Raw genomic sequence first — 13879 nt, 5'->3', positions numbered from 1 at the left:
AGTTACTCCAGCACTTTGTGTCTAATGAAGGCAGTAAAGGCTTGTGTTTACTTACCAAGTGAAAACATGACGGGGTAAATCAAATCCATGTTCTTCTGAAAGGTATAAACCATAGCCTCTGTATAGACCAATGGAAGGGAGGGAGGGAGAGAGAGAGAGACAGTCAATGCTGATAAAGACGGGTGCGTGGGGTTATCTGAACACAATTAGCTTCTTCCCCACTAAACCCAACACGCCCACTCTCTCCAGCACATCCTGGCTATTCCCAGGGTACAATTATCTGTTTAATAACCCAATGCTCCCCTCCTCACCGCCTCACCCACCTCCTCTCCTCTTCCCTCCCTCCCTCCACTCTATCTAGCCCCTCCTTCTCTCCCTCCTTCCTTCCCTTTCTCCCTCCTTCCTCCTCTCTCTCCCTCCCTCCCGCAGTGCGGCACTCCCTATCTTCTCCCCCTCTCAATCTCTCCCTCTCTCTCACCCATGTTGAAGTCCTTGGTATAAGTCCAGCTGAGAGGAACATTCGTCCTCAGAAGCCACGATCAGACAGCGGTTGATCAGGTCCAGGAAGTTGGACCTGAGCAGGCGGTCACAGTTGATACAAGCGCAGCCCCTGTGAGCCAACACGGCGAGAAGGAGAAACACAGAGGCCAGATTATTCTGGGACATCTTGACCTCGGCACTGGATGAAAAACATTCTCGCCTTGTGGGCGACATCGTCCGAGAACCTCCCCGACGCTCAACAAAGGTCTCCAGGATGTCCCGTCACAAAGACCAACCCACGCCCCGACACAAACATTGGAGACACAGAGTGCTGGAGTAACTCAGCGGGACAGGCAGCATCTCTGGAGGACACGGGTAGGGAGAGGGATGAGGGAGAGAGGGAGAGAAGGAGGGAAGAGATGGAGAGAGGAAGGGGAGAGGGAAGGAAGGGAGGGACAGATGATGAGAGGTAGGGTGAGAGGGGAGTGGAGGCTGATAGGAAGAGGGAGGGTAGAATGGGAGTGGTCGATAGAGTGGAGGGAAGGAGGGAGTGAGAGAGCGAGGGATTGAGGGAGGGAGGGAGATAGGGAAGGTGGAGGGAGGTGGGTGGAGGAGGGGGTGTCGTGAAGGAGGGGAGCATTGGATTATTAACCAGACACTTGTACCCTGGGAATAGTCAGGGTGTGCTGGAGAGAGCGGACGTGTTTGGGTTTAGTGGGGAAGAAGCTAATTGTGTTCAGATATCCCCACGCTCCCGTCTTGATCAGCATTGACGGTCTCTCTCTCCCTCCCTTAGCGTGTGTGGGGTGTGGTGGGGGTTTGCAGGGTGTGTGGTGGTGTGGGGGGGGCAGGGGGTGGTGTGTGTGCGCGGTGTGGTGGGGGTTTGCTGGGTGTGTGGTGGTGTGGGGGGGGCAGGGGGTGGTGTGTGTGCGCGGTGTGGTGGGGGTTTGCAGGGTGTGTGGTGGTGTGGTGGTGTGGGGGGGGCAGGGGGTGGTGTGTGTGCGCGGTGTGGTGGGGGTTTGCTGGGTGTGTGGTGGTGTGGGGGGGATTAGGTGTGTGGGGAATTAGTAGTGTGGAGTTAGGGTGGTGTGGGGGGGTTAGGAGTGTGGGGGTGGGGTGGTATGGGGTGGGGTGGTATGGGGTGGGGTGTGGGGGGGTGGTGGTGTGGGGAGGAGGGGTGGGATGGGGTGGGGGTGTTGTGGGGTGTGGCGGGAGGAGGGGCTGGCATGGGGGAGGGTGTCGTGGTGGGTGTGGGGGGTGGGGTGACGTGGGGGTAGGTGGCCTGAGCGGGGTGGGGTGGCGTGGTGTCGTGGGGCGGGGAAGGGAGCGGAGGGTGGTGGGGAGGGGGTGGTGTGGGGGTAGGCGGTGGAGTGTGGGGAGGAGGTGAGGTTTGGGGAGGGGATGGTGTGGGGGAGGGTTGGCGTGGGGGGAGGGGGTTGAGTAGTGGGGAAGCGGTGGCATGGGGGGAAGTGGCGGCATGGGGGATGGGTGTAGCGTGGGGGAGGGGTGACGTGTGAGGCGGGGACGTGTTTGGGGGTGTGGGGTGTGGGGGTGTGGTGTGGGGGGTTGGTGGGTGGGGGATGTGTGGTGTCGTGGGGCAGGATGGGGTATTGGAGTGGGAAGGGAGTGGCGTGTGGGGGGGAGTGGTTGTGTGCGGTGGAGGGATTGTGTGGGGTGGAGGGGTTTGTGGGGTGGGAGTGGTGGTGGGGGCGGGGGGAGGGGTGAGTGGTGGTGGGGGGGGGGGGTTGGAATGGTGTGGGGGGGTTGGGGTGATGTGGGGGATGGTGTGGGGGGGGGTTGTGGTGTGGGGGTGTGGGTTGGTGTGTGGGGGCTGGTTGATATGGTGTGGGTGTGGTGTGTGGGGGTGTGGTGTGGTGTGGGGGTGGGGTGGTGTGTGGGGGTGGGGTGGTGGGTGGGGGGGGGGGGGGGGGGTGTGGGGGTGTGGTGGTGTGGGGGTGGGGGGGTGTGTGGGGGCTGGGTGGTGTGGTGTGGGGTTGGGGTGGTGTGGGGGTGGTGTGGTGTGTGGGGGTGGTGTGGTGTGTGGTGGGAGAGGGTGGGGTGCTGTGTGGTGTTGGGGGGTGGTATGTGGGGGTGGTGTGGTGTGGGGTGATGTGGGGGTGAGGTGGTGTGTGGGGGGGGTGGTGGGTTGGGGTGGGGGCCGTGTGGCGCCATGAGGCGCGGAGGGGTGGTGTGGGTTGGCGGCGTTGTGGTGTCGTGGGGCGGGGAAGGGGGTGGGTTGTGGGGGGTTGGGAGGGGGTGGTGGGGGCGGGAGGGGTGGTGTGGGGACGTGGGGTGGTAGAAACATAGACAATAGGTGCAGGAGTAGAGGCCATTCAGCCCTTCGAGCCTGCACCGGCATTCAATATGATCATGGCTGATCATCCAACTCAGTATCCTGTACCTGCCTTCTCTCCATACCCCGATCCCTTTAGCCACAAGGGCCACATCTAACTCCCTCTTAAATATAGCCAATGAACTGTGGCCTCAACTACCTTCTGTGGCACAGTTCCACAGATTCACCACTCTCTGCGTGAATTTTTTTTTTCTCATCAAGGTTTTAAAGGATTTCCCCTCTATCCTTAAGCTGTGGCCCCTTGTTCTGGACTTCCCCAACATTAGGAACAATCTTCCTGCATCTAGCCTGTTCAACCCCTTAAGAATTTTGTAAGTTTCTATAAAACCCCCCTCAATCTTCTAAATTCTAGCGAGCACAAGCCGGGTGGTATGGGGTGCGAGGGAGGTTGTGGGTGGTATGGGGTGCGAGGGAGGTTGTGGGTGGTATGGGGTGCGAGGGGGGATTTGGCGGGTGTGGTCTGAGGTTGGGGGGTTGGGGTGATGTGGGGGATTGGGGTAGTGTGGTGTTGGTGTGGGGGGGAGGGGGTGTGTCCGGCGGCTTGTGGGCGGAGGTAGGCTTGTGTGGGCAGGGGGTGTGGGCGAGGGGAATGGGGCTGTGTGAGCGGGGTGGTTGTGGGGGCTGAACTACCTCTTGCACTCCTCCTCTGTCAGCAGCCAGGGGGCTGGAAGTGGTAGAGCATCCATCACTCGGCTATGTGAGCAGACAAGGCCCGCGGGACCCAGTCCGTGACAGAGCGATGATGGTGGAGACAAGGGCAGGAACCCAGACAACACAAGGACAGCGATACCCAGTCTGAACAGACACGGCCCACGGTACTCACTGGGCACCAACTCTGACAGGTGACCACACAGGGTGACACTGACTCTGAATGACCACCACATGGGGTGACACTGGGCACTGACTCTGAATGACCACCACATGGGGTGACACTGGGCACTGACTGACGACCCAGTCAGAGCCAGTGCCTAATGTCACCCTGTTTGGTCGTCATTCAAAGTCAGTGTCACCCCGTGTGGTCGTCAGTCAGAGACTGATACCTGAACACGTCTCTGACTGACGTCCACACGGGGTGGTCAGACCTGATACCTGGACACGTCTCTTCCTCTGGGGCTGTGGACGATGTCCCGCTGGGCTCTCCGCTTGTTGACTCTTTGTGTCCCTCACCTCCGTCACTCTGGGGCCTTGGAACAAGTGAAAAGACGGGAGAGTGAGAGTGGAATCACCAAAATACATCACCAGCATGTGACAGGAAATGGTAGAATGGAGAACTTCAAGGTCTAGAGAAACCTCAACCACTTGCTGACTGTCTCTTCCACTGACTATCCCTCCTCAACCTCTGACACTGCCCGCAATCCAAGTGGGGACCAGCTTCAGGACTGACCATGGGGATCCGCGTTCCCATCAATGATCCCAGTGCTAATTCCTGAGGTGACAGACCCTGCTGGGGCGTTGGTCTAACTGGGACCAGGGTTTCCAGTTGTGGCTTCCTTGGGTGCCCAAGTGGTGTCAAACTATGGATCAGGCAGAGAATTGAGGAGTGCAGGGAAAAGGGAAAAGGCTGGGGAGATGGGAGGTGTCACCAAGACCAGAAACATCATCAGTGTCTACAGAAGGAACGTCCAACCCCAAACACACAATTAAAAGACTAAGACATAGGAGAAACATTGGGCCATTTAGCCCAACGGCCTTGCTCCACCATCATGGCATTTTCCCCTCTCATCGCCATTCCCCTGCAACATTACTAATCAAGAAGCTATCAAACTCTGTTTTAAAAATACCCAAGTGACTCCACCACCGTCTGTGCCAATGAATTCCAGTTTTACCATCCTCTAACTAAAGAAATTCTTCATGCTAGAGATACATCCTTTTATTCTCAGGATGTGCCCTCTGTTCCTAGCCTCCCCTCGACTGGACACATCTTCCCACTTGTTCCCTGTCTGGGCCTTTGGTTGGATTCAATGAGATCCCCCCTAGTAGTTTTAATCATCAGTGACTACATCCCAGTGCTGTCACACTCCTCATCCCTAATCATCCACGGGATCATTGATATAAACATATGGACCATCTCCAATACCAGCACATCCTTCCTCAGATATGGGGCTAAAAAGTGCTCGCAATATTCCGCTGGTCTAACCAGCGCCTTATAAAGTTTGTATAATTTGTTTTATATACTGGCTGCCTCCGCCCACGGTCTGGGTTGTCTTTTATTTTTTATTATGTTTAGAGTGTTTTTTTAGTTATTTTCAGTGTTTTATGTGGGGGAAAGCGGGGAGGGTAAGGGTGAAAGCGTCCTTCAGTCGCTTCCTGGTGAGGAATGCGGCTATTATCCGCGTCGAAAAGCTGGCTGCAGGGACTGGCGATAATGTGTGAGGGGTCTTGGGTACCTGAGGATGTATCTCCCACTGGGACCGATGATGATTCATCCCTCCAAGATGGCGGCGGCGCGGGCACATCGCAACGCCCTGTGTCTCACGAGAATCAGCGAACTAGCAATAGTTTACTTACTTGTTTCAAGTCTGTTCACACGGAGCAGTCTTGCGTTCCTATCGTACAGCCGACAGGAACTTCTGGACATCGGTTCCTATAGCTGCAACACCATTTTGGTCTCGCTTCTGAACTAGCCAGAACAGCGGAGCAGCGGAGCGTACCAAGCCAGCTCGGCCGACCAGAAGCACCCATAGATGGCGACGCAAACACAAACACCACCGTGGTGGGTTAAAGGCTGGGTTAGGGTTAACCCCACACAGGCTATCGATTCCTAGCCTTTTCCTCTCCAACGTACGCTCACTGGCGAACAAAATGGATAAACTCCGGCTACGGATAACCTCCCACAACTGGATTAAAGATTGCAGCATCATGATCTTCACAGAAACATGGCTTAACATCGACGTTCCTGACAGCACCATCGAGCTAACGAGGCGTCATATACTCCGAGCGGACAGAACAACAGACTCAAGTACGACCAGAGATATAGGTCTGTGCATTTATGTAAATAAAGCTTGGTGCATGGACAATACCATCATCGAGAGTCACTGCTCAGCTAACCTCGAGTTTCTCATGGTTAAATGCAGACCATTCTTACTTCCCAGAGAGTTTACTTCCACTGTTGTGACTGCAGCCTATACTCCTCCGGATGCTAATGCTAAGCTTGCAATGAAGGAACTGCATACTTCCATTAGCAAACAACCGACTCACAACCCCGAGGCAGCCTTCATTGTTGCGGGTGACTTAAATCACTCCAACTTGAAGACTGTACTCCCCAAATTCCACCAACATGTCTCCATCGCCACTAGAGAAGACAAGATACTGGACAAAGTTTACACAAACATGGCTGAAGCTTACAAAGCCATCCCCCTCCCCCACCTTGGACAGTCACCTCTCATTGTTCCTGCTCCCAAAGTACTCTCCACTAAACAGACGTGTTAAACCCACATTGAGGACAGTTAAAGTTTGGTCAGAGGGAGCGGACTCCACACTTCAGCAGGGTTTTGGAAACACTGACTGGAATGTGTTTGCAGCTCAGGCCACCCTTGACTCCCACACGGACATTGACTCTTATACCTCCTCCGTTTTGGACTTTATAAACTCCACCATTAACAGTGTCACCTCCCTCAAACGGATTACCACATTCCCGAATCAGAAGCCATGGGTGAACAGTGAGGTCAGGCTACTGCTGAAGGCACGTGACAACGCTTTCAGGTCAGGCAATGCTCGAGCCTACAGTTCATCCAGGGCTAACCTGAAGAGGGGCATCAAGAAGGCCAAGCACAGCTACAAGCTAAGGATCGAGCAGCACTTCAAGAACAACTCCGACCCCCGACGCATGTGGCAAGGCATCCAGGCCATCATGGACTATAGACCCACCAACACCACCCCCCAAATCCAGCGACACCTCCTTCCTTGAGGAGCTTAACCACTTTTATGGCCGCTTTGACAGGGACAATCAAGAGATGGCCATCAAGGCTGTGCTCCCTGCTGATCACCAACCCCTCACACTCACCCCCATCGACGTGTATGCAGCACTGAGCAGGATTAATGCACAAAAGGCTGCTGGCCCTGACGGCATCCCCGGGCGCGTCCTCAGGGCCTGTGCTGCGCAGCTGACAGACGTCTGGACTGACATCTTCAACCTGTCACTTGCCCAAGCAGCTGTCCCCACGTGCCTTAAAACCACCTCCATTGTGCCGGTGCCAAAACACTCCACTGCGGTGAGCCTCAACGACTTCCGCCCAGTTGCACTTACCCCCATCATCATCAAGTGCTTCGAGAGGCTGGTCCTGGCACACCTCAAAGGCTGCCTACCTCCCACACTGGACCCCTATCAGTTCGCCTACTGCAAGAACAGGAGTATGGAGGATGCCATCTCCACGGCACTTCACTCCGCCCTCTCCCACCTCGACAACAGAGACACCTACGTGAGAATGCTCAGCATTTAACACCATTATCCCGTCCAAACTGATCACTAAACTCATCGACCTGGGCATTGACCCATCCCAGGGCTCTCACTTAATTATTTTTCTCTGTTGTCAGCAGGGCAACCGTGGCAGCTTTTAAAGTTGCCAAATGACAGTTTAGGTGGTCATTTAAGGCAGCTTGCATGGCGCGTGCGATAATGTGCTTGGACGAAGTGGGTAGTTACCAGTCGGAATTATGCTCAATGAAGCATTCACATATTATTTATGCTTCAAATAAAGTCACAAACTAAACATATTCACCAATCAAGACATGATATACACCACAATGACATGCAGCAAAATTATAATACAGTATCTCAACTCTTTTTAAACGTTGCAATAAATTCGATTTCTATTATTTCTTTCCACTTCCAAACAAAAATGTGGTTGGATTATTCAGCGTATGATCAACCTCGGTGACCAAGCGCAGGCTTGGCGATCGCTTCGCACAACACCTCCACTCAGTTTGCAATAACCAACCTGATCTCCCGGTGGCTCAACACTTCAACTCCCCTTCCCATTCCGAATCCGACCTTTCTGTCCTGGGGTTCCTCCATGGCCAGAGTGAGTCCCACCGCATATTGGAGGGGCAACACCTCATATTTGCTTCGGTAGTTTACACCCCAGCGGTGTGAACATTGACTTCTCTAATTGCTTTTTCCCTCCTTCCCCTCCCAATCCCAGCTCTCCCACAGCCTACTGTCACCGCCTCTTCCTTTCTTTTTCATGTCATTCCCCTCCCCCCCCCCACCGACATCAATGTGAAGAAGGGTCTCGACCCGAAACATCGTCTATTCCTTCTCTCCACAGATGCTGCCTTACCCGCTGATTTTCTCCATCTTTTTTGTCTACCAATGGGATCCCACTACTGGCCACATCTTCCCATCTCCTTCACTGTTGGTTTTCCGCAGAGACCGCTCCCTTCCATAACTCCCTGGTCAATTTGTCCCTTCCCACCCAAACCGCCCCCTCTCCTGGAACTTTCCATTGCAACCGCAGGGATGCTACACAGTGTAGATTGTACAACATTGAGGGTTGATCATGGAACATAGAAAAGCACAGCACAGGAACAGCCGCCTCAGCCCACAATTTCAATGCCAAAGAGGTTGGTGAGAGCGTAGCCACTGAATAAATCCCTGCCAGCTTAGTACAGGGCCAGTGACACTGACTGTGTATATGAGAACTGGAGCAGAACATCTTATCAGTTCGCTGAGACAGGCCATTCAGCACCACTGGTCCATGCCGGGGTATTTACCTGATCTGCTCAGGCAGAGTGCAGGTGCCATTACATTCGAGCTGCAGGCTTGTGGGTCCAATTCCCACTCCAAAAATCTGAATCTAAACATTAGTGCGACACAAAAGATGCAATTACGCCGGAAAGAGTGCAGAAAAGATTTACAAGAATGTTGCCAGGACTCGAGGGACTGAGTTATAGGGAGAGGTTGGGCTGCTGGGACTTTGTTCCTTGGAAGATTGTACAAGGTTGAGGGTTGAACATGGAACATAGAAAAGTACAGCATAGGAACAGACACCTTGACCCACAATTTCTAAAAGCCAAACATGATGCCAAGATAAATGAACCTCCTCTGCCTGCATATGAACTATATCTTCCATTCTCTCAATACTCATGTGTCCATCTAAAAGCCTCTTAAATGACACTATCTCCAGCACAACCTCCAGCTGCATGTTCCAGGCACCTAGCCCCCTCTGTGTAAAAAGTCTTGCCCATAACATCTCCTTAACCTTTACCCCTCTTACTTTAAAGCAATGTCCATAGATTGTTCCCGATGTTGGGGAAGTCCAGAACAAGGGGTCACAGTTTAAGGATAAGGGGGAAGTCTTTTCGGACCGAGATGAGGAAAACCTTTTTTACACAGAGAGTGGTAAATCTGTGGAAATCTCTGCGGCAGAAGGTCGTTGAGGCCAATTCATTGGCTATATTTAAGAGGGAGTTAGATATGGCTAAAGGGATCAGGGGGTATGGAGAGAAGGCAGGTACAGGATACTGAGTTGGATGATCAGCCATGATCATATTGAATGGCGGTGCAGGCTCGAAGGGCCAAATGGCTTACTTCTGCACCCATTTTCTATGTTTCTATGTTTCCACTAGTCTATTTCCACCCTGGGGAAACGTTTCTGACTGTCTACCCTATCTGCGCATCTCATAATTATTTTTATCGGTTTGAAAGAAACAAGAAGAAGTATAAGCAGTAAAGTAGATGAGCTTCAGGCTCAGTTAGAGCTTGGTAGATATAATAATAATAATAATAATACATTTTATTTATGGGCGCCTTTCAAGAGTCTCAAGGACACCTTACAAAAATTTAGCAAGTAGAGGAAAAACATGTAAGCGTAATGAAATAAATAGTAGAGACATGACTAGTACACAAATTAAAGACAGAACTCAATTCAAAACACAATATGAGGCAATTCAAGCACAGATGAAAAGGGAGGGGGACGTGAGGCTAAGGATAGGCAGAGGTGAAGAGATGGTTCTTGAGGCGGGACTGGAAGATGGTGAGGGACACGGAATTGCGGATCAGTTGGGGGAGGGAGTTCCAGAGCCTGGGAGCTGCCCTGGAGAAGGCTCTGTCCCCAAAACTGCGGAGGTTGGATTTGTGGATGGAGAGGAGACCGGCTGATGTGGATCTGAGGGACCGTGAGGGTTGGTAGGGGGAGAGGAGGTCAGTGAGATATGGGGGGGCCAGATGGTGGATGGCTTTGTAGGTGAGGACCAGGATTTGATATGAGGATTTGATATGAGGATTTGAGTACCAGATATGACATTGTGAGGATTACTGAGACGTGGCTGCAGGAGGATCGGGCCTGGGAACTTAATATTCAGGGTTATACATCCTATAGAAAGGACAGGCAGGTGGGCAGAGGAGGGGGGGTAGCCCTGCTGGTGAGGGATGGAATTCAGTCCCTTGCGAGGGAAGACATAGGGACTGACAAGGTAGAGTCACTGTGGATTGAGTTGAGGAATTGTAAAGGCAAGAAGACACTAATTGGTGTTATTTACAGACCCCCAAATAGTAGCCCGGATGTAGGGTGTAAGTTGCAGCAGGAGTTAAAACTGGCATGTAACAAAGGTAATGCCCCTGTGGTGATGAGGGATTTCAATATGCAGGTAGGCTGGGAAAATCAGTTTGGTTCAGGACCCCAAGAAAGAGAGTTTGTAGAATGCCTCCGAGATGGATTCTTCCAGCAGCTTGTAATGGAGCCGACCAGAGAAAAGGCAATTCTGGATTTAGTGTTGTCCAATGAACGAGATATGGTAAGAGAACTCGAGGTAAAGGAACCGCTTGGAGGTAGTGATCATAATATGATTAGTTTTAATTTGCAATTTGAGAATGAGAACGTTATTTCGGAAGTGGCAGTGATGCAGTTGAACAAAGGGGACTATGAAGGCATGAGAGGGGAGCTGGCCAAAGTAGACTGGAAAGGGATCCTAGCAGGAATGACGGTGGAACAGCAATCCGGAATCCAGAATCATTTCATTCCTAAAAGGAAGAAAGATTCTAAGGGGAGTAGGAGGCAACCGTGGCTGACAAGAGAAGTTTGGGGTAGAATAAAACTAAAAGAAAAGATGTATAACAGCAAAGAGTAGCCGGAAGCTAGAGGATTGGGAAACTTTCTTAGGACAACAGAAGGAAACAAAACGGGCAATATGGGCTGAAAAGATGAAGTATGAAGGGAAGCTGGCCAGGAATATAAAGAAGGACAGTAAAAGCTTCTTTAGATATGTTAAGGGAAAAAGAGTAGGAAACTCAAATGTGGGTCCCTTGAAGGCAGACACGGGTGAAATTATTATGGGCAACAAGGAAATGGCAGAAGAGTTGAATAGATACTTCGGATCTGTCTTCACTAAGGAAGACACAAACAATCTCCCAGATGTACTGGAGGACAGAGGATCTAAGGGGGTAGAGGAACTGAAAGAAATGTCCATTAGGCGAGAAATTGTATTGGGTAGGCTAATGGGACTGAAGGATGATAAATCCCCTGGGCCTGATGGTCTGCATCCCAGGGTCCTCAGGGAAGTGGCTCTAGAAATAGTGGATGCATTAGTGATTGTTTTCCAAAGTTCAATAGATTCAGGATCAGTCCCTGTGGATTGGAGGATAGCTAATGTTATCCCACTTTTCAAGTAAGGAGCGAGAGAGAAAACGGGGAATTACAGACCAGTTAGCCTGACTTTGGTGGTGGGAAAGATGCTGGAGTCAATTATTAAAGAGGTAACAATGGAGCATTTGGATAGCAGTAAAAGGATTAGTCCAAGTCAACATGGATTTATGAAAGGGAAATCATGCTTGACTAATCTTCTGCAATTTTTTGAGGATGTGACAAGTAAAATGGATGAAGGGCTGCCAGTGGATGTAGTGTATCTAGACTTTCAGAAAGCCTTTGATAATGTCCCGCACGGGAGACTGGTGACTAAAATTAGAGCACATGGTATTGGGGGTAGGGTGTTGACATGGATAGAAAATTGGTTGGCAGACCGCAAACAAAAAAAGTAGGAGTGAACGGGTCCTTTTCAGAGTGGCAGGCAGTGGCGAGTGGAGTGCCGCAAGGCTCAGTGTTGGGGCCGCAACTGTTTACCATATATATTAATGATTTGAAAGAGGGAATTAGGAGCAACACTAGTAAGTTTGCAGATGACACAAAGCTTGGTAGCAGTGTGAACTGTGAAGAGGATGTTCAGAGGTTGCAGGGTGACCTGGACAGGTTGAGTGAGTGGGCAGATGCGTGGCAGATGCAGTATGATATAGATAAATGTGACGTTATCCACTTTGGTGGCAAAAACAAGGGGGCAGATTATTATCTCAACGGGGTTAGGTTAGGTAAGAGGGAGGAACAACGATACCTGGGTGTCCTTGTACACCGGTCACTGAAAGTTGTCGTGCATGTACAGCAGGCAGTGAAGAAAGCTAATGGAATGTTGGCCTTCATAACAAGAGGATTTCAGTATAGGAGTAAAGAGGTTCTTCTGCAGTTGTATAGGGCTCTGGTGAGACCACATCTGGAGTATTGTGTACAGTTTAGGGTCCCCTAATTTAAGGAAGGACATCCTTGTGATTGAGGCAGTGCAGCGTGGGTTCACGTGATTGATCCCTGGTATGGCGGGACTGTCATATGAGGAAATATTGAAAAGACTAGGCTTGTATTCACTGGAGTTTAGAAGGATGAGGGGGATCTTATAGAAACATATACAATTAAAAATGGACTGGACAAGCTAGGTGCAAGAAAAATGTTCCCTATGTTGGGCGAGTCCAGAACCAGGGGCCACAGTCTTAGAATAAAGGGTAGGTCATTTAATACTGATGTGAGAAAAACCATTTTCTCCCAGAGAGTTGTGAATTTATGGAATTCCCTGCCACAGAGGGCAGTGGAGGCCAAATCACTGGATGGATTTAAGAGAGAGTTAGATAGAGCTCTCGGGGCTAGTGGAGTCAAGGAATATGGGGAGAAGGCACGCACGGGTTATTGATAGGGGACGATCAGCCATGATCACAATGAATGGCGGTGCTGGCTCGAAAGGTCGAATGGCCTCCTCCTGCACCTATTTTCCATGTTTCTATGTTTCTATTACATTCTCAAGGGGAGGGTGAGTGCTGTGCATGTTGGCACAAATGACATTAGGAAAAAGGAAGAGGTCCTGCAAAATGAATATATGTAGTTAGACAAAAGGTTGAAAAGCAGGACCTCCAGTACCATGTGATAATGAGGGTAGGTACAAGACATTTGGAGAGATAAATGTGTGGCTGAGGAGGTGTTGCAGGGGGTAGGGATTTAGATTTTTGAACCATTGGAATCTCCTCTGGGGCAGAGGTGATCTATAAAAGAAGGCTGGGTTGCACTTGAACTGGAGACGAACCAATATCCTGGCAGGAACGTTTGCTGCTGATAGTCGGGGTGGGTTTAAATTACATTTGCTGGGTGTGGGGGTGGGGGAGGGGGGGGGTCCACTGCAGAATAGAGGCAGGTGAGAGGCTGGAACTAGGTGTGGAAGGTGTTAAAGAAAGCTCACTGGCGGGATAGGCAGGAGCAACGTTGGACTGAATTCAATCCATTTTGTGCGATGGGTGAGACTTAGATAGGTACATGCGACTGGGACATTTTAAACATTATATAAACATGGCTTAGAGAGGTACAGAACTAGAAGCTTAATGATCCAGGGTAGGTACAGGTGTGAGAGGTACAAGATAGAGGTAGAGGTAAAAGAGGAGGGGGAGTTGCTCGATTGATTAAGGAGAATGTCACAGCAGTAATCAGATGACATTTCTGAAGGCTCTTGCAATAAGGTTATAGGGGTGGAGCTGAGAAATAAAGAACAGATGATCAGCTTGTTGGGAGTGTACTATAGGCCTTTAAATAGTCAGTGGGAATTACAAGAACAAATGAGCAAGGAGATTGCAGACATCTGACTAATGGGGTTACTATCATCGGGGATTTTAACTTTCCCAATATAGACTGGGACTGTCAGAGTGTCAAGGACTGAGATGGGACGGTATTTGTTAAGGTTCCCGGAATCTCCTCTCTTGCCTCAATAACCTGGGATATTGCCTCACATCCTGAGGATTCATCCACG

The sequence above is a fragment of the Amblyraja radiata genome, unplaced genomic scaffold (genome assembly GCF_010909765.2).
Source record: "Amblyraja radiata isolate CabotCenter1 unplaced genomic scaffold, sAmbRad1.1.pri S67, whole genome shotgun sequence".
Classification (NCBI taxonomy): domain Eukaryota; kingdom Metazoa; phylum Chordata; class Chondrichthyes; order Rajiformes; family Rajidae; genus Amblyraja; species Amblyraja radiata.
Note: the sequence above shows the minus strand (reverse complement) of the source record.